Raw genomic sequence first — 22,450 nt, forward strand, 5'->3', positions numbered from 1 at the left:
ATTAGAGCTCATCAGAGAGATTTAGCTTTGTCCAGACACAAGGGAGCACCCAGTATAAGTCAAAACAAATCCCTTTCAGGGTTAGAGTGCCGCATAATTTATGCAAAAAAAGAGAATAGAGAACTCTGGGTAGTTCCCAAGTTTAGGTGGAGAGCAGCTCTAGTAAATATATATATATATATTTTTTTTTTTAAATAAAAACACAAGAACCCCAACATTGCCCAGCCACCCACCCACCCACACACTTAAAAAGAACAGGAGAAATATTCAGGACCCCCCAGCCCCCACCCACAACACTAACTAAACAAACAGCCTATACTAACCTAACACTAAGCCCCCTAAACCCACAAAGTATAAGAAACAGGAAAGATGAGGGAGGGGAGGGAATCATGTCCGTCTCATAGTCTACAGGTTGGCCCTCCGGAGGGTCCTCTTGATGGAACGCACCCGCCGTTTGACCTGTCGCTCCTCCTGCCGCAGTCTGCTCATCTTCCTAAGGACACGGTCCAATTTCCGTTCCATTTGTCCAAAAGCAGCAGGGTCAATGGCTGCAGCAGGGGTGGTCTGGGTGCCAGCCGAGGAAGTATGGGCCCCTGTTGTGTCCATAGCTGTGGGCTGCCCTGCAGGTGGAGCTGTGCTTGGGCCAGGAGCAGTTGCTGTGGATGGTCCCACAACGGTCCCAGCTGCTGGTGGTGCCACCTGGGTGGTAGTGGTGGTGGTGCTGGTGGTAGTTGTGGTAGGCAAAGAAGGGCCGCCTTGTACAAATGCCCTCCAGGCTCCAGAGGCTCGTTCATGGCGTAATCTGCGGGCCATGTTGCGGTACCCAGACTCGACTTGAAGTAATGCATTGTGTGAAATGGCACAAGAAGTAAATCAGACAATACATCTATTGTACTTGTAACAGCTCATATCATCATACAGATCATTGATTGTCCCTGAGGAAGTACATGGCAAGCCAGCCTACAAAGGTCCTATCACACATAGCACATCCGAACCCTACAAGATGGTTAACAACAGCCATGATTTTGGCATCATTGTTCTGCCAGTTGTCAGCTAACAATCATGCTGCACATCCTCCACCACTGCCAGGGCTACAAATGTCATTGTGCGGGATGGAAATCTAGGGCCACATTATCTGTGATTTGTAAATGGACTTGCTAGTATTGTAAGCATGTGCTAAACATGTGTGTGTATATTAGGTTCAGACAAGTGATTCACTGATTTACATGTCTGTGTACCAAACTTGTATCATCAGTCCTAGGTACACTATTCAAAAAACGATGCCTGTGTCTGGGGGGGGTGGACTAACAACTAATCATTTCTAACAACGAGGACACCCAGGAAGCTTAGGAAAGCTAGACATGTGTTTGGCTCAGCACACACACCACAGGTAAGGAGGATCTCCAAATAGGAGACAGCTAACCCTTGACCAATCCCATCGCCACTCATGTTTGGAAATGCAGACCTTTGTCCACATCATTTACTACCAGTAAGCCATGACTTACAACAAACACAGAGATGCAAGAACACTCCTGGCTATGGGTTGCATGCACACCTAGGCAATTGCACTCAAGTGCCACATACTCGTAGCACTACATGTGGAGCTACATGCTGCTAGGAAGTATAACCTACAGTTTAATAAGTACATTAGTGAATAGGGAAGCAGACATCTGTGGGTAAGCATTTGGCATCCCCATTCTGGGAGAATTTGGATCTGACTGGCTGACTAATTCACTAATTTGGTCCAGTGCGACTCTTTCGGATTCAAGTTTTATCCACATGAGTCATCCCTATTCACATTGCCGTGCCTACAGGACTGACCTAGACTACCTAAATAAGACAATAGGAAAAGGATTGGCCAACTCACAGATGGTGATAAAATGATATTCCACTCATGGAACAAAACAAATGATTGGCCAGCGCATCACACCTTGCTATATGTCCAACACACAGGAGTCCATCACACATCACCAGCAAACACAACACATAACAGACACATCAACACTTACTGGAGTTGTCTGGGTCCTCGAATCAAGCCACCTCGCCAACAGTGTAGGGTGCCGGTCCACCTGTAAGTCATGGAAGGGAGAAATGTGCTCATTGTCTGTGCACTGTACAACAATTCCAAAGACAAATACTATGTGTAAGATTACATCAGAAAGTAAAGCCTCTCAGGCATGATGATACTGCATCCTATATAGCACGGCTAACATGTACATACCCTGGGTCTCCAGTGAGTGATACACACATATCTGCACACATGCAGTGGCCCTAACTATCATGTGTTGGCAAACATGCTCCTTCATTAGTGAGCAGACATAATCATGGAGTGTATTTGTCTCATCATGTGTATCCATGAGAGACTTCCAAAGCCACTTTCCGTGAGGACTGGCTTACCTGTCAACCAGCCATTGTGACCATGACAAATTTATGACACATAGGTACAATGTACAGAGGGGCAGGGACAGTTGTTAGCCCTCATGTTGTTACAGTTTCTTCATTTGATGTGGCCCAGCTATGATGAGTTGAACCAACCATATGAACCCATTTGCATACCTTTGGCCAGCCATCCCTAATCGAAATGTGGCACTACAAACTCCAAATATCAGTCTAAGATGTTAGCTGAGCGCAGCTAGAACTTGTTCCCTATGTGTCCAAATCCAGATCAGACATGTATCCGAAATGAAGGAGTGGCACAATAATTCCTAAGATTTTGGGAATTTCCATGATCGGTTTCCTTACACACTCACCAGACACACATGAGACATATGTTTGGGCCACATTGCTATCATCAATTGACGTGAAGCCTGCACTCATTTTCAGCCTCATGTTGTGTTTAGAAAGTCAGTCTAGCTGTTGCGTCAAAAAATGATGGTAATGATTTGGAAATTTCTATACCTCACAGGCAACTGTGACCCATATCTATACATAATTGGCTCCTGATTTGTGTTGCTGTTTGACACAAAGGCGGCACTAACTTACATAATGCAAATGTATTCAGTAAGTTTGCAGAGCTCTTGCTTCCTAACAGCTATCAATTGTGGTCCTTAACAAAGTAGATACATGACCCTGTATGTTTCAGTAGCATTCCACACACTCAACAACATTGCCGGCAGATATTGTAAAAATCAGCTGATGTCACTACAGAGCATTTAAACGTGCACATTAACATGATTTGTACTCACCAACAGGGCCACCAATCACAGTCCCCAGGTGGTCCAGCAGATCTTGCTCCCTGGAGACAAGGTCAGCCCAGCGGTGCTTCAGCTGGTGCTCGTTTCTGGGTGTCTTATAAATCCGTTGCAGATGATGCAACACCTTTGCCCACCGGAGCCTCCGTGCCTCAGTGTGATACCACTGTATCACACGCCCACCTGCCTCAATCATTAGGGGTAGGAAATGGCACACCAGCCATATGAATCCACCCATCTCCTCCTCTCCCATCCTGCCAAGACGAGGCCTACCCAACATATTCGTAGCACAAGAGAAATAGGGAATAAAGGGGAACAAAGGAAAATAGGGGGAAAGTAGAACAGGAAAAATTCAAATAAACACCTAACACAGCCCAACTATACCCAAACTAACACTACCCACAACAGACTCCCAACAAAACAAAGACAATACTTTACAACACAAATGAGCACAAAAACCACTCAGACAGGATACTACAACAAGTTTTTAATCACAAAAAGACAATAAAAAGACCACACAGGAGACAAATTCACTAAATATACAGAGATAAATTGAGACACAGCCACACAGTCAGGAACTATCACAAACTGCAAAGTGAAAGTGAAAGTACACCCACTGTACATATCCTGTAAACAGGATATCCTATTACATCACTTCCTGCCTAAAATGGCAGGAATTTTTATCATCATGCGTCAAAATATTTTGACGCATACAGTCTGCGCGTCATTTTTTTGGGTTTGGGTCATTTTACCATTTTAATGTAATATTACAGTTGTGACAATACTGAGATAGGCTGATTGCACCCACTTTGGTCATGACGGTGTATGGGCACATGTGACACATCATACTACTGCGGACCATGATCTGCTACTTCATGTACAGGATTTTCACTCTTCACTGAGACAATAGCTGGCCAAACGTGTGGCCTACATATATGTATTGCACAAATTGGTCATGTTTGGCATCAGGAGAGGATAACAAGGTGACGCACATAAGTACAATACCTCAATGCCTATGGCTCAATGTGTGTGCATTGGCTACTAATATTGTTGTTGACCCCCTGTGTGAGCATCACAAGATGCATTATTGCAAATATGCTTGTATGAATGTGGATTCAATGTGTCAAACCCTCAGATGAAAGTCAGTGTGGAAATGAGAGAGGACATGTGTTAGTCATACATGTAGCAGCAACTGCTGTGTGCACTTTCTAGTTTTTTGGGTAACGTAAATACCAAAAATGACAAAGCATGCACCGGATAGATAGCAGACTCTTGTTCATGTCAGTGGTCCAAAACCTGCCCATCACATGTCCTGGAGTTTTGGATACTGCTTCCTAGGCACTTGTTGGTGAACCCACCATGAGTCAGACACATGTACAGACTAAGTGGGTACTGTGTTATTGACACAGAGAGCCAAAGGTGAACCACATTTGTAATAGCACGCCACAGTTGTGGTCATATGACAGAGCCACAACTCTCCTGTGGCAATGGTGGAACAGCAGACCAAGCAGCACGTGGCCACATATTTCCAGTGATCAATTGTACAGAGGTGTCTGGTTCATGTGTTTGGGCCAATGTTCATCCTGTATATTTTTAGGGGTCTATGTTGTCACAGTTACGTCCAGGTCTAGTCATGAGTCAGTGGCGGCTATTCCTGTATCTACTGAGTATCCTTCTGAGATCAATGGAAGTAAAGCCAATGAGGATTTGAGAACCCACATGGGGATGGTCCCACCCTGTCACTACAGACGTGTTATGAGACTGTCAACAGGGCAACCTTGGTGTGCTGAGTAAGATCATATCTCAGGAGTCTTGTACCGGCAGGTGTCATTACAACATTTGTACACAGGTTGGCATGTAAAGTTCCCACTGCATCTGGGAACATCATAGCCTCTGTGTTGATTAATCTCACAGCTATGTACCACGCACGACCAATCAATATGTTGTGAGCAAAAGCGTGTGAACTGTCAGGGTCCTAACATGTGTGGACTTTTCATGCACATTATCTGACGTTGCTGGTTCTGCTGGAGGCACCATACTCAATCCCTGCATACGGCCATGGTACACTGTCACACTTTGTCGCTCATACATATATGAGACCCAGACAAGGGATAGGCCATAATTTGGGTATTTGGAGACAAGTTCCCAATTATGTTACGATAAATAAGCAGATTATGCTAAATAACTTATTTGAGTATACTTTGAAGAACCACCTGACAAAATACCCCCAGAGGAATGTGAGGGTTGGGAAAGAAAGTATGATACATATGTAGCCACAAGGAACCTTTAGGGTAACGCACAGACAGGTGCCAGTCAGGCTGACAGGATGCAAGGTCAATCAGGATCCAGCAATTTCACAAGGTACATACTCAGTGGTCTGACTAAGACTGGTTGGAGGAAGAACAAGACAGTTGACATAGAAAACTGTGTTTGTCCTGTGTTTTGGAAGGTGACACATAAACCCAAGGGCTGCGTTATACAGCTTATTTTTCTGGCAATGCATAACAGTGTACTCGAAAAAATGGCAGCTTCTATGCTGTTCCAAGCATCTGCAAGGGCAGTGCATGCTCAAATGGCTGGTCTGCATGAAGGTGCTCACAGGTGTGTGCTGCATCAGTTTCTCAGAAGTCCTGTAGGTGAGATTTTAGTTCAAATGGCCAACAGTACCTTTCACATGGGAAGCAAACTACAGGTGAGAACAGGGCTTAGAGACTTCAAGCCAGTGCATTATTTAACCTGACGTCCATGCAGACAGATGTTCAATGACTATGGCATACCATACTAAAGGGTGAAGCACACTGGATTAATATTGTTAGTCTGTGTGTAGAGGAGGGAATATCTGGGCACACATATTACCATTCCAGGGACCTCTTAAGACGGGTGGGGTGAGACCAGGAACATGGGTGTGTCAGGACTTAGGACATGGGCTGACATGTACATGGAATGTCACGTGTGCAATGCTTGTCATAGGTGTGGCACTTGTGCTCTCTATGTTCTGCTTATATGGAATTCTAGTCACACATGGTCCTTGCAAAGATAGGTGATGTAACAGTTACTGCTGTCAAGGGTGTGGCCATACATTAATGTTACTCTTGCAATTGCACATCCCCTGCCTCATGTATGATGCATTTTGTTCCATCATTGACTGATGGTGTCTTAGTTGTGTGCCATATGCTGCAATGAATCATGTTGCCAACTAATATGTGGGAAATAGGTGTGGTCCTCTGCTATTGCCCTTCAAAGGTGAAATGTACAGGATATATGTCATTTACAGTGTGTGTGACTGTGACTGTTGAATAATATGCATCGCAATTGCTTTGGAAATTTCTGTGTCCTGATCGGTATATCAGCAATGCTCCATGAGGCTACACTCTTATTCTGATAGTTAGAGATAAAGGTGAGCAAAAATGATTACCCAGACCATGATATGGTGATTATTATAGGTGTTTATTTACATATGTTAATACAGTGGTGATGGTGAGTTTATTCAAAAGAAATTGTTGACAATATGTTGGCTCCTAGACAATCTTGCAGCTGTGTTTGGTTGGTCCCCCTCATGTTGATGGCCAGCATCCTCCTCTTCAGGCATTTGTAGCTCTGGTTCTAATAGGGGAATGTTCCTTCGTACACAAATGTTGTGCAGGATGGCACATGTTAAAATGATCTTGTAGACCATTTCTGGTGAGTATAGGAGGCTGCCACCAGTGATGTCGAGGCACCTGAATCTCGACTTCAGGATGCCAAAGGTCCTCTCGACTATGGTGCATGTCATCCTATGTGCCTCATTGTATGCACGGTCTGCTGCAGTGCTTGGGTTGCCAAATGGTGTCATAAACCATGACTGGATCAAATACCCCTGATCAGCTGAAAGAGAAAATGATTGCGATAATGTTGATGTAGCTTGCCCCATTAAAATCACCTTGCATGGCAGTAGTTGCCTTGTGTTGTCTGTGACTCTTTTGTGTTATTGTGTTGATTCCTAGGCTTCTAGGATGTACCATCAGCATTGGGTTGTTTCCTTGGCTGAACGAGTGTTTGGCTGCTGACCGGTTGTCAGCAGTATATTTTGGGAGTTGCAGTACAGTGTGTACTCCCTAGCATTGTGACTTGTGATACCGTGTCTTAACTGGGGGTGAGATAATAGTTCCATACACAGATTCAATTTGACAGTGGTGGTAACATGTTTGCATCTATGTACCCTGGACATCCCATATCTTTAGACATATGCAATTAATTAATTTAAACATCAGTGAGACGCTTACATTTTGCAAGGTGACAATTAGCCAAACTTCTCCATACGTTGTGATCATTGATGTCTTAACATTTGACTGTATACTAATTTCACATGTGTGACAAGTTCACTGCAGACCTATTTCCCTGCCCTTGGCAAGTTGACTCAGGTTGTAACGTCTACCTAGACTACTGCGCAATGGTCTAGTACAGCTGGCTAACTTGGTGTAGAGGAATGTGCACCTTCCATATAGTAGCATCAAGATATGTTCTTCACACAGTCCACTTGCCTCTTGGTAGTGGGCAATGTGAGAGCAGGAGTGATGTGAGATATTGGAATGGCCTCAATGATTGCATGTGACCTTTATTGTAGTCATCATAATGCTATGTGAGTCACGGTGTTGGAACTGCAGCAAATTACATTCCACACCCCTTACACAGTACGTATTGGCTGGAACGGTGTTTGTTTGGGTGTTATTGATGTGTTATTGGAGTTTTTTATTCACAGATGTCATGCCAGTTAGCACCATGTGTTTGTCATTGTGTTGTCTTACATTTTCCCCTTGTGTCTGTGGAGTGGCATCAGTTTTTATTCGGAACAGTACTTTGTCCTTAGGTGTGTCTCCCATTGGGTGAGGATATCAAACATGCCTAGCGGTGTCACAACCTCATTGTGTTCCTGTTCACATGTCACTGTCATGGTGTATGTGTTGTTTGTCCTAGAGGGTTGCTGTGCAGTGTGTATATAAGTAGGTTTCTGTACTTACCAACAAGTAGTCCATTTCCATATCGTCCATCCTGGAAGGGTTGATTGATGGTACAGTGACGGAAGATGAATGAATCATGTACACTCCCAGGATACTTTGCCACGATGTTGGTGATCAATCCCTGGTGATCCACAATGGCCTGCACATTGATAGAGTGTGTGTGCTTCCTGTTGTGGTATAGATTTTCAGTTGCAGCAGGTGGCACAAGGCGTACATGTGTGCAGTCAATGGCACCAAGGACGTGTGGAAATCCATTAATAAGGTAAAACCCCTGTTTAGTCTCCTGCTGCTTCTGCTGTGTGTTTGGGAAGCAGATGTGGCGGGTGTGGGTCTGATGATGGCATCCAGTACCTTGGGCAGGAAGGCAGAGAATGATTGCTGTGAGATCCCAGCAACCAGGGCGCCAGTGGTTTGAAAGGAGCCACTTGCCAACATGTGTAGTACAGCTAGCAGCTTGGTTTCTGGTGGGATGGTGCGGGGTGTCTGCAAGCTGGGTGCCAACTGTGTCTCAATGTTGCACAGAAGCTGCTGAATGCCTTGCCAGTTCAACCTGTACCTCTGGATGATGTCATGTTCCCTGAGGCCATGAAGGGTTGTCCTGGTGCGGAATATCCTCTCCTGCCTTCTGCGTTGCCTTTGGGGTCCCTGCTGGTGTTGTGGAAGCTGCTGTTGTTGTTCCTGTGCTCTGCGTCTGCGTGCATGCTGGATGAGAAGCACCTCCATGTCTTCCTTTTGCTGCTCTGCTGTTGCTTCTGTGTGGTTTCATTAAATACAGGTGTGTTTGCCCCATTTTAACACCTGCCCTGACCCAGGCGTTAATTTTTGACACAAATCGGCCTGTGCGTCAATTTTCGACTCCGCCTCCCAGCCGTGCGGAATTTTTGCGCGGTAGCATAAATACGGCGCATGGGTGTTTGTGTCATTTTTTGGACGGGAACGCCTACCTTGCATGTCATTAATGCAAGGCGGTTTCCCGCATCCAGAAAATGACGCACACGGCAGGATTTTGACGTCCGCGGCCTCGGGCATCAAAGTATAAATATGGGGCAAGGTTTGCGCCGAATGTGCGTCAAAATTTGTGACGCACATTCGGCGCAGATGGAGTATATATATGCCCCTGAGTTAGTGCAGTTTTGCACCAAAAAGTATATATAAGGGCCGATATTTTGTAAGTTTGCGCCACTTTTGGGTCAAAAAATGATGTTAATGCAGCGCAAAAAAAGTATAAATCAGGGCCTTGGTGCTAGATGGGTCTAGCATCAAAGTATAAATATGGAGTTGGTTTTGCACCGAATTAGAGTAAAAAAAAATGACGCTAATTCAGTGCAAACAGAGTATAAATATGCCCCTAAATATGGCGTTAAGGCCATAGAGTCATTTTTTGCATGGGAACGCATACCTTGTATCTCATTAAGGTAAGGTAGGTCTCCACTTCCAAAAAATTACTTTAACTCCATAAATTTGGCGCTAGACGGGTCTAGCACCAAAGTATAAATATGGAGTTAGTTTTGCACCAAATTAGAATAAAATAAAAGACGCTAATTTGGTGCAAACAGAGTATAAATATGCCCATAGCATTGTTCCTTTCTCCCATGCACACTGTAAATATATGAATGTTTTACATCCAATGTTCACTTTAACTAATTATGCTGTCTGAACCATTATTGAGTGCCCATTATTAAGTGCCTCAATTGAGTGCAAAAAAATTCGAAAATCTTTTGAATACTCATATGCCCTCATCATGACTCTGGTGGTCTTTGACCGCCAGAGTGAATGTGTCAGTAGTACTGCTAACAGGCTGGCAGTATATACAGCTACATTATGAGATTGGCGGGTTGGCTGCAGCCAACGTGCCACTTCTCCACTCATACCGCCAGGGTGGTATGAGCTGCCGGGCCAGAGATGTGAATCTCAGACCCGCGGCCAACAGAGTACAGCCCCTGGCATTATGAGCCAGCCTACTGCCATGTTTTCCATGGCGTTAACAACGCCACAAAAAAATGGCTCTATGCCCTTCTGGTGACAGGGAATTCCTTCCCTGCCACTGGTAGGGACTCCCCCACCCCCCAACACTCACCTGACACCCTCTACCCCCTCCATCCAAACACCCCCACCCGACATTAAATAAACTTACCCCCCACCAACCCCTCATACACACACTAACACCCACTGCGATACACAAACTAACACCCCCACCCCCTCCGATACATTCATACAACCCCTCGCCTCATACACGCACACACCCGAAGACACGCACCCACCACACAACTGCCCCCACCCCTCACAGCCACACACGCACACATCACCCCCACTACAGTCACAGCTCCCCTCACCACAACCTCTCTGCATACATGCACACAGACACCCACACACACCACACATACACCCATTCACTAACACTGCCATACATGCATTCATGGACACACTGCCATACATGCATTCAAACACACATACTTCCAGACATACTCACACACATTCTTTCTACACATTCACACTGACATGCAGACATGCACTCACTTCACTATTCTTACATGCATTCACTCACACGCATACAACCACGCAAAGACACAACACAAACAGATGCACTCACTCACTCAGACACACACACATAACACCCCCCCACTCTCCCAACCCCCTCCCGAGTCAGATGCCTGACTTACCTTGTCCAGCGAAGACGGTCGTCTGGCAGGGAAGGGGCGCTGCTGCTGCCAGCAGCATCCCGCCAGCAGGATACCGCCAGGACGTACTAATGGTAAAATACGGCTGGAGTAGTCCTTCTGGCAGGGCGGTGCAGGTGGTAGCAGTGCCAGATTACCACCATCCACCACCATGAGCACTGCCGGATTTCCACCCTTATTGTGGCAGAAGTCTGGCAGTGCTCATAATCTGGCAGACGGATGGTAGCCACCGTGGCGGTATGTTGGTGGCCGTCACGGCGGCAGTAGGTGTTTTTTACCGCCAATGTAAAATGAGGGCCATAATGTTTATATTTCTTGGATTTCCATAATTTCTTGATGTCCACCCTCCTTCCCCTTTCCTGGACATACCCATTGTCTCACCCATTCTAAGCTTGCCACCACTCCAAATTTGCCATATTGGCAAATGTTTCAATTGATTAACTGTGATCTTTATTCTGTGAACCAGGATAACAAATCTATAAACACAAATTAATGATTCTTAGGTTTTGAATGTAGTTTGACTGATTATTTGTCAATGAGGTCTGATGTTTGATTTTTTCAATCCCCTTCCTTGAAAATGAAAGAGTTTTAGCACGTTTGAAATGCCGCCATATGAAGAAATCAGAATTGTCTATTCTACTCTGCACTGAGGACAATGCCTCCTTGCCATCAATTATTTATGCCTTCAGAGATCCTTTCAATGTGAGTGAAATGACCATTAACATTGGGAAATAATGTCAGTTCCACAAACCAATTTCAAGAGCACAGTAAACAAATGGAGGTAGATTCAATAAAACAACCACCTTTAATTCACTTGGGAATAGATTTACAACTATCTGCACATGTCTTTATCAAACAACACTAATAATTTATTCATCCTTCTTAAGCTTTAGCCAAACTCTGCAAAGAACGCAGTATAAATCTGTCAAGACAAGAAGCACAGTATACAGCAATGTATTATTTATAAATTTAGCATTGCACAAAATCGAAGCTTGCATCCTGCTAATTAGATTTTTCTGTTTAACAACAATCATCTGAAAACAGAGGTATCAGGACACCAAGTGCACCAAGAACATAAGTATGGAAAAAGGTGCCCGCAGCAAAAGTTAAGCCGTGGGTACTGAGGGATAATGGGAGTTTGTGGGGAGGAGTCAATCTTTTAAAATGTCATCAACTTTTTTTTGCATGCCATTTTCTTTTCAGTAAACGGGGTTGAGTTTAAGGAAAAGGCTTACACGTTGTAAGGGTTTGTGTGAGAGTAGGTAGTGATCCCATGGTCCACTGTTTTCTCCCCAACATGTTTTGTAACATTGTTAAGCTGGACATGGTATTTGCCATGGTTTGACACAGTTAGCCCATCCGCTTATAACTAAATAATGGCCTTAGTATTTTTTTGTATGGTTAAAGTGTCATTCAGGTGGAAAGACCTTGAACACATTTTCTTCTGCTTTCTTGCAAAAAAAAGTTCAGTGAATAGCTGAGGAGTGCAGTTTTTTCCCCTGGTGGTGGCTTGTTCTGAAGATTACTCATCTTTTCCTAATTACTTCCTGTTTGAGCATGCTGATTTGATGTGCTATAATTCAATAAAACTCATCACTTTTCTTATATCAGTCTTTCATGAGGGGAGTCACCTATATCATGCACTTTCAAAAGTTACATGACTTAGGGCCTGATTTAGATATTGGCAGGCAAGTTACTCCATCACAACGGTGACAGATTTCTAAACTCCATTATAGCCTATGGGATTTAGATTTTGGCTGAAGGGATATCTGTCACTGTTGTGACAGAGTAACTTATCCCTCAAAATCTAAATCTGGCCCTACTTCAGAAGTGACAATAGATGCAGGCCATGTTCTTACCATGGTCCTAAACATCCAGCTCTTGTGTCTTTTTTCATTTGAGATAAAGTGATGGATCCCATTATCTGTCATCTGCCAAGTAGTATAGAAAATGGGTGAAATACTTTGATGCACCCTCCAGTGAAAGGAAAAGCAACAAATACTGGATATATCATCAGTGATACCCTGACACCCTATGCAAGGGGGGGTGGCAGAATGGGGGGTGACACATTCCTTGTTTATTGGGAGAAGACATATGGACCCCCTCTCCAAGCCTCTAAGATGCTGCGGGACCACATCCCCTGGGGCAATGGTTTCATAAAGGGAAGGGAGCATATGTCCCTCCTTCCTGAGCTTAAAAAGGTCCCTGGGATTCATTCCCCTGAGGGTTACATGAAAAAGTTGAGTCGCCCTCCTTCCCAAGCCTCATAGAGGACCAGGCGATCCCATCCCTAAATGACAGTGTGCAGCCCATTCCCCTAGGCTGCACACCTACCAGGGATACCTAAAAACAATTGTTGAGGGAACACATGGACTGCCCTAGGGACCACCACCTCCCTGAGGCAACAAATTAAAAATAGTTAGGGGGGCTGTGCGGACCCCCGAGGGCCCATATCTTTGGGGCTAACTATTAAAATGTTTTGGGCAGGCCAAGCAAAATACCATGGGCCTAAGGGACCGGCACCTCCCTGGGACTACCTACTAAAACTTTTTGGGGGGCCACACAGACCACCCGTAGACCACCACTTCCCCAGGGCTACATTTAATAAATATATGGGGGTCATGTGGACCTACTAAACATTTGTGTAGGCAACAACGACCCTCCACCCAGCCCTGGGGACCACCACCTCCCTGGGGCAACACATTTAAAATAGTTAGGGGGGCATGCAGACCCCCTCAGGCCTCAGGGACCACCACTTTCCTGGGCCTATCTTTACATTTTAAAATGGAAGGAGGGCCACGTGGATCCCTCCCTTAGGTCAAGGACCAAGCCATCTCCTCCTGGGTGCCTTGGCCCACCCAAGTCACCCAGTATTGTTTGATGGGGACTGTGGGGGGCTTTAAGGCCCCTTGGTCCCAGCCAGCTCCCCTCCTCTGGCAGGAGCCAGCATTGCTTCTGCGCATAGGGAACTTCTCAGAATGCAGCTCCCTTTCATCTCTTTTCCTGCCGGCATCACAGCGGGCAGGAAAAGAGATTTTAACTTTGTTCTCAGCAAGTGGGAGCAGATTTAACACTCTTTCTTGCTTGGAGCGGAGTTATGTTTGACTTTGCTTGGTTGGAGCTTTCAGAGCTCCTGCAAAGCAAAAGCAGACAGCTACCTCTAGAGGATGAGCACATCGGGAGGTAGCAGGGGCTGACCCTTGTGTCTTAAGGTAACTATACCTTGCACCCTCTCCATGCACAGTTTTCTCCTCAATAATTTTACTACAAATGTTACAGTGGTATTAAAAATAATGTCTAAGAAGATGTCATGAGTAATGCAATAACTGGTGTAACTAGCAGTGCATGGTGAGGGCACAAGTTACGGTTACTTCAAGAACTCTAACTATAACAGCTGAATTCACATGATTTTGTGTAATTAAAATCTGAACCTAACTATAATGTCTCTGTAACCTTTGTTTTTTAATGAATTTCTAAAGTTTATTTAATTCACTGAAATTACCAAAAGTTAACGTAGCATTATAGTTAGATGAATTTCTCAGTGACAATGTGAGTGTTTTGAACTGAAAAAGCACATCAATTCAAAAGTTATAGGTATCACCAATAAATATGACTTGGGCCCCTGCCATGCACTGCTTACGACTTCACATATGGCATCACTCCACATGTTCTTAGACATAATTTATGGCATCACTGATGACATCATTAATTATATCACTGATGACATCACTGAAGACATCACTCATGATATCAACAATGAGTTAGCTAGTATTTTATATAGCCTACACTATGGCAAGTAACTTCCATAATACTTTTCTACCTAATTTTGCACAGGCTAGGTCCAGCTAATGTGTTCCTAATGTACCATATTTTTGTGGAGGTGTTGAACATGATTTAAATATTTGCATTCAACAGTAACTCTTTCTGCAAGCAGCCATTGAGGTGTATTCATTGTGCTCCTCAAAAGTAGATGTTAACTTTTGTAAGCAGCCTTGAATTTTTGGAGAGATTTATGTTAGTACGATAATTAAACTTAACAAAAGAGACTGTGTTCACCAGGTACTAACCTATGTATGTATCCATGTTTATCTTCATAAGACATATCTGTAAAGTTTTCACCACAGTATGAAGGATGCAAGTAGTATGATACGATCTTCAGCACCTCCAGATCTTGTTTTTTTTGGCAACTAGTGTTTTATTTTGGCTACTGCTGCATAGAGTGTCCACTGTTCTTAGCAGATTCTTTTAAATACTCTGTGGTGTTTTTATCATGAGAGTTTTACTAGTTTGAAACATTGTGGTACAGAGAAAACTCTCTCTGATTGGTGAATACTGTTTACTGTAGCCACTTCGCTACTCATATTAGGTTTACTTCTAAATTTAGGTTCAGTGAATGTCACAGGTTTGATACAGATTAAAGTTTAATGTAGTAGGCTATTTCATTTTCAACTAGCATGAAAAATTACTGTTTTGACTTTCTTTCAACAATTGTATATATAGTCAACACTGCAGTCAATGAGTGTTTCTCATACATCTGTGATCAATTATTAATTTGATTTGAAGTACCTGTATTGTGTATGCTATAGGCTGACTGTTGCATAAAATGCTTATATTGAACACCTAAGTGAGCTGTAGGTGTGGTGGCAGCAGTAATGTCATACTAATTTATAGAACAATATGTGTGAAAGTGAATATTGGATGATGTCATCAGTGATGTCAACAATGATGACATTTGAGATTTCATCAAGGATGTCATAAAGGATGTCATAGAACATATCATGATTGATATCATAGCAGTGCATGTCGGGGACAAAAGTTATAGTTAGTGCTGCTAACTATAACTGCAGAATTTCTTTGTTTGTTTAGTTAAAAATGTTAACATTGTCATAGATAAATTCACATAACTGTAATGGTAATTTAACCATTGTATTTTTCACTGAATTTCTAGGATTGTTTTTAATTAAAACAGATATTTGTATTACACATAACTATAACGTTACTTTAACCTTCATTTTGCTAGTGAAATTCCAGTGTTTATTTAAAATAAATCAGTACATTTTGTGAGTTTAGGTATGGTAGAATGACTTTATAATACATGGTATGTTCAATCATTACTTTAGAAAAATATTTATTTTTATTGTAATAGCAGGATATAATTCACAGTGTGCAAACTCTTTCTAAAATATAAATGTGTATTAAACAGATACATATTCAATAGAAATTGTTGATTTGCTCTGTTATTGTAACTCAGACATTGAGACATGTCATCTGCAATCATTTTTGAGGTGTCATTACTCTTTGGAGAGCTACATGTGAGACGCTCGTGAGGCACTAGCAAATTTATAATATTATAAATGTCATTGTCATCTATTTTACATGGTTCTTTATCATATTTTATGTTATTATTTAATGTTAATTTATAATAGAGTATTGAATAAAAGATAGTTGTATATATATATATATATATATATATATATATATATATATATATATATATTTTTTTTTTTTAAAGTGCTGGATCTCATGAGACACTTGCGGGAGCCGAATGCACAATTCCCTGCATGAACTCCAAGGGGCTGTACTTCTTGCTTGGTTCTCATGAATCCTTCACGAGATTATACATTTTGAAATTGGTTAATATCAGTGTTTTAAAATATACCTGAACCCAATAGAACATTAGACATGTTGTTTAAGGTACAAAAATGAATTATGTGTTATTCTACAGATGATAAAAAGGGTGTCTCTTTTATGGTCTTTCAAGATGCCCATGAGACACTTGCAAGAGGTCAAGGAGAGGAGGTACAGCCTAAAAATGAATTCTGATTGATTCAAATGGATGTCTTTATTTAGAAGATGAAGATTCCATCCCTGTTGCTATTTTTCAGTATTGGACTTTGGTGAGGGTAGACAAATTTGGCTTGATCCTATCCTGTTTCCCTTTCAGTAGAAAGATATCAGATTCAGATTCAGATGAATAGCCAGGGGATTCTGCACCAACTCAGGTTTCTCATCCACCTAAGGAATCCTTGGTGTGGCAATTCTTTGAAATAAGGCCAGGTGACAATACAGTTTGTGTGAAGCACATTACCGGTAAACTTGGAAGCAAAGAGTTTAGCCATTGGAGCAAAAATAAAAAATATGCATGAGTACAACAGACATGTGGAGACGCCTCAGGTCTATGCACCCACAAATGCTTGCACAAGCAGAGTTGGCTTGTGCTGCAGAGCTAGGCAACTCCACAGGAGCTTCAACATCATTTGCTCCAATAGATACTGTGCCTGCACATGTTCTAAGTGCACAGGTGGACAATAATCCTGCTTACCTCAGTAAAGTGCTATTTTTCTTCTTCCGCAGGCAGATCATTTTTTCATCAGAGACAAGGAGGTATGCCCAGGACAAGCTTGACCAAAACCACAAATGCCATGCTAGGCAGTATTTTTTCAATAGTTTTTTTTTTTATAAATTTGTCTCCCTTTTGATTCTAAGGAGATGCTGTTGGTGTTTGTTTAATCATAAAATACACAATAAAATATTTAAAATATTTGAAAACACAGTTGTTGAAAACTGCTAAAATGGCTCTTTTTGGAGCTTGCCTCTACTTTCATGATAAATGTTTGTTACACTATGTTTCCCTTTGTAATATCTCTCCCAAGACATTCACAAGAACAGGAAAAGCCTACCATATTCAACAGCACAAACTCACAAGAGGCAGGGATTCAATCCCTTGTGTTTAGTCTGAAGGGGCAGTGCTTCTTGGTTTTCTCTTGCAAGCCTCTCACAAGATCATACTTTGTGCAATATATGTATACTAGAATACCAACAGTGTGTTTAGTTTAATGAAATGCAATCCATTACATAAATGTGGGAAAAAATCACTTATATTTATGAAAAACCCCACACTTTTTATGTATGAGACCGACATTGGTAAATACAACACATTGACACTCATGTAGTTGTTTTAATTCTGGTTATTATTGTTAGAAAAAGTTCAAGAATGATATAATCATTATCCATATTAGGCCACATAACGACAATGAAAATGAACTTTAATTTATTTGTGCATATTTATATTGACATACATATTTCTAAATTGTGTTTCTTCTTGAAATTTAGTTGTAGAAATATAGGATAGAAATTTGGAGGTTTCCAGGGAAACCTCTGCTTTCCTGTAAGAGAAACATCATCACATTCAGTCTAGCCAGATGACTTTTCAAGGTAGACTGTGTAGCGACAAGAGTGGATTGAGTGTCCATGATGGAGAACAGTATTGTATGTTTTCTTATGAATTGGTATCTGACCAGCTTTAACGTTATTGATATCAGTATTGATTTTGTTACCATCAGCTCTACATCTTTGTAGCATAAGAATTAAATATTTTGAACTGTGTCTTTCAACTGATATAGACAACAGGATGTGCAGTCTGAACAGGAGTTGTTCTGTACAGCGTGCACACATAGCTCCTCATTGTGACACTGCCAGTCTTTTTGGAAGACTGCCATGCTGGTGGCTGCCAAAAGACCGTCAGTGTTGGCTGTCTCACGACTGCTGTATTACGAATCAGAGACCGAAGACCGTCAGGTTACAGCCACAAACCCTACACCACCAGGCTGGCCCAGGGCTGGAGAGAAACGGTTCCACCCCTGCACCACCACACCACAAGGACTCCGCCCACCATAAGACGAGCAGTAATGTGGCACGGCGGTCCTTGCATGGTGGTGGAAGCACCAACATCCACCCCTCCCGGACGACCACCTCGATGTGGGCTGCTGTGTGGCCCAGACAGGTAGGTGCAGCTACCGAAAGTGGGAGGGAGTGTATGTGGCAGGTGCATGTGTTTGGTGTGTGCGTGTATGTGTACGAACATGTGTGTGTGTGTCAGAATGGTTGTGCATGTATGTGTGACTATATGCATGCGTGAAGGGGGAGTGTGTGCATGTATGCGTGTATGAAGGGAGAGTGTGTGCATCTATGCGTGCATGAAGGGGGAGTGTGTGCATGTATTTCTGCATGAAGGGTGGTGTGTGCATGTATGAATGTGTGTAGGTGTAGTGTGTGCATGTATGCATGCATGAAGGGGAAGTGTGTGCATGTATGAGTGTGTGGAGGGGAGTGTGTGAATGAAAGTGGAGGGGGTTGGGGTGTGCATGAATTCGGAGGGATGTGCATATATGTGAGAGCAAATGGGGGAGTTTGTATGTCAGTGTGAGAGCAAGTGGGGGTGTTTGTATGTTAGTGTGAGAGCGTGTGGGGGTGTTTGTATGTGTGCATGAGGTCAGGTGGGGGTATATGTCTGCAACTGTTTGGACAGGTGGGGGCTGTTTGCAAATGTGTGGACGTGTAGGGGTACGTTATGAGGATTCCTGTTGCTGGGTGCATTACCACCAGGGTTCTTGTGGCGGTTTGCTGCCTCCTAATACTGCTGCCTGCCTGGGGGAGCTCACCGCCGGTCGTAGCAGTCAAACTGGACGGGCGTACTGGCGGCATTGTGGCGGTGTGGCTTTGGCCAAACTGCAAGACTCGTAATGTGGCTGTCTTTAGCGCCAGGTCCTAGGTGGTTAGACCGCCACGGCGAGTGTGGTGGTTTCAAGACTGCCACACTCGTAGTGAGGTCCATAAATCTTTCAAATGACACTGACTTGCAATCTGGTATTGTGAGGTGCACAAATCACTCTTATTTCTGTTCTTCCTGAATTGTGACAATTTAAACATTCATGGTTCAAAGAATTGTTTGTTAGAAAGAAATCAATTGACATTCACTTGTTTCCTAACACTTTTAGTAATACCATTAAAGCTTCCTGTGAATCTTGTTGCAAGTTAACTGTTTACCACCATGACAGTGATCATCCATATTACATATATATGCAGGCACATTTAACTTTTCTTTTTCAGTATGTACTGATTGAAAAGTTTTGTCAACGCTTAACATAAAGGTTTCTTTTTGTGTTGAACAATGTTTTCAACAATTGCCTGTAGGTGGAATAGAATGTTACCTACTACATTACAATAACATGAACCTTCAGAAGTGCTGGAAAATGGAAAACCTATTACATTGCTGACTTAATTAATTTTTAGCTTTTATGAAGTCTTTGTATATTCTTTACTCCATTTTGAAACCTACCAAAAATCTACAATCTCATAACCTTCTCTCTTTCTGTAAGTTAAATGCTTGTCAACAATGGGATATTAGCTCAAATGAGGAGTATAGATCACTCATAAGTGAGTTTACTCTGTTCTCATCAAAATCAGGAAGGTAGAACTCTGACAATGTCCTCACCCATAAAGTAACAGTAGACTTTCTTTCTCTAAAGACTGTGCGACCGATATTAAAAAGGTAATATATTGGCAGAAAAGCAAGGACATGGAGTCAACCACGGGCACAAATAGAACATTGGCGAGGAATTAGACACAGCTATTGCATCCAAAGTTATATCTGACTACTATTAATCTTGAGCAACAAAGGTTCCTACTTACGAGGTTACGATTAAATACATTACATTATTTGGTAGCATTCCCAGTACGTGGAACTTGGTTCAAGAATCTTCCCCCATGATGTTGTGATGGTAAGACATCTCAGAGTACATTGCACTTTATGCTCTTTTGCACTCTCTATGTTGTTCCGAGAAAAAGGTTTTTACGTCCGCTATTTTTATCTAAAAGTATTAGAACTAATCAGCTTGCTTATTTATATATACACAATCTGGGAAATGTGGATATAATCCAGGATGTGTTAAATTTTATGTACGCTGCTTATGGAATTCGAAACATGTATTAATAATGCTTTTAGTAATTTTATGATTAAGAAATCTGTATGTTTTATTTATTTATTGGATGTCTTTTATGGTCTTTTTTGTACCGAATAAAGGAAATCGATGATGATGATGACTGTGCGACCTATTATAGCTGCATCTAAACGTAATGCTTCAGATTATGAATGTTTACTGCATAGCCCAAACAAAAAGGAAACTGTTGTCTTTTCACATGCATACCTTTTCGCAAGAGAAATCTGGCAATGCATCTTTCTATGTTTTTCCTTACTCAGTGTGATCAAATTTAATCAGAATATATTCATATTCTTTTCTGTTATGATATGCAATGAAGTATATCACATTCCCCATTGCAATATTTACTAATCCCTTGTCCACTTTCAGATTTTGTCACACACTTATTCTGCAAATGTTTTACAGATGATTAGAGTCTTCTCTAAATCAGTAGCATGTGAAACTGTTTTCTCTAAAGATTCTAGTTTCTATACCACTGATTGACATAGTGGTAATTTTAAACCTTGATGTTTAATTTTGTCTTTACTATTAAGAATAATGATTTCCTGTTTCTCCAAATAAAACATTTCTAAGTTAAATGTTGCGCACTCTTCCTATGTTGGCATTAGGTACATAGGGGGTTATTCCAACTTTGGAGGAAGTGGTAATCCGTCCCAAAAGTGACGGTAAAGTGACGGATATACCACCAGCCGTATTACGAGTCCATTATATCCTATGGAACTCGTAATACGGCTGGTGGTAAATCCGTCACATTTGGGACAGATTACCACCTCCTCCAAAGTTGGAATAACCCCCATAATCTGTTTCTGAGTTTCCATAAGTGCAATATGGAATCTGGTGACTTCTTGTGTGGGAATAGAGAAAAGCAACAGCTTGTTTTAGCTTATTTGCTAATTATTTTTATTCTCATATCTTTTAATAAATTCCTATAATCCAATTATGTTGCTGTCCCATATTTTCTGTCAACTCAGCCTATTGGATATTTAAAAATATGTTAACATTTCCAATGCTCCCTAATGACTTTTTAGATTCTTCATGCACGTGTTTTTTTAAAAACGTGTGGATTTATGACCGAAGTCAAATGCAGAAAGTCTCTAAAAACTATGATGTGTTTACCTCCAAACAAAACATCACTGTCAGTTCTGAGGACCTCTTGCATCTTCAGTTGAATGAAAGCTAGCATAACATTTGATACCATGCTAACCTCATCAATAATCAGAATGTTCAATTTCTTGAGTCTTGAGAAACCCAGGCACTGCATGAAAAGCTCCACCAGATACCTTTAGGCATTTTAGTTTGTTGTCATGTTCCACAGACATGATTCCTTCAATGTGGTGAGGAGCTAGTCCAGAAGGAGCAGTCACAACGCATATAAGATCGCAGCTGATTTTTCTAGCAACAAATGCAGTGAGCACTTTAATCAGAAAACTTTTCCCTGTACTTGCATTGCCACCAAGATAGAGTAGTGCGGGCTTGAATGTTTTACACGTACATTCAGACTTATCGAGTAGCATCCCATGCCCTACAGATTTTGTTATTAGTTGAAATACAATGAGCTGTTCTCCATTTAGTTGTGACATCAAATATTCTAAATAAATGCTCTCACTCCTCACTTGACCAATAACATTTTCTATTTCTTTCAGAATACCAACATCATTTTCTTCATCTTTCATAGCTATTTATGCCTCAATTTCAATGATAGGCTGGCCAAGGGGCTCTTGACTATTAGCCTGTGAGCTCCAGCTGTCTTGTGAGGTGTCTTCTGCAACTTCTGTAGCAATTGTTTCCTCATGTTGGATTTCATC

This window comes from Pleurodeles waltl, chromosome 1_2 (genome assembly GCF_031143425.1).
Source record: "Pleurodeles waltl isolate 20211129_DDA chromosome 1_2, aPleWal1.hap1.20221129, whole genome shotgun sequence".
NCBI lineage: Eukaryota > Metazoa > Chordata > Amphibia > Caudata > Salamandridae > Pleurodeles > Pleurodeles waltl.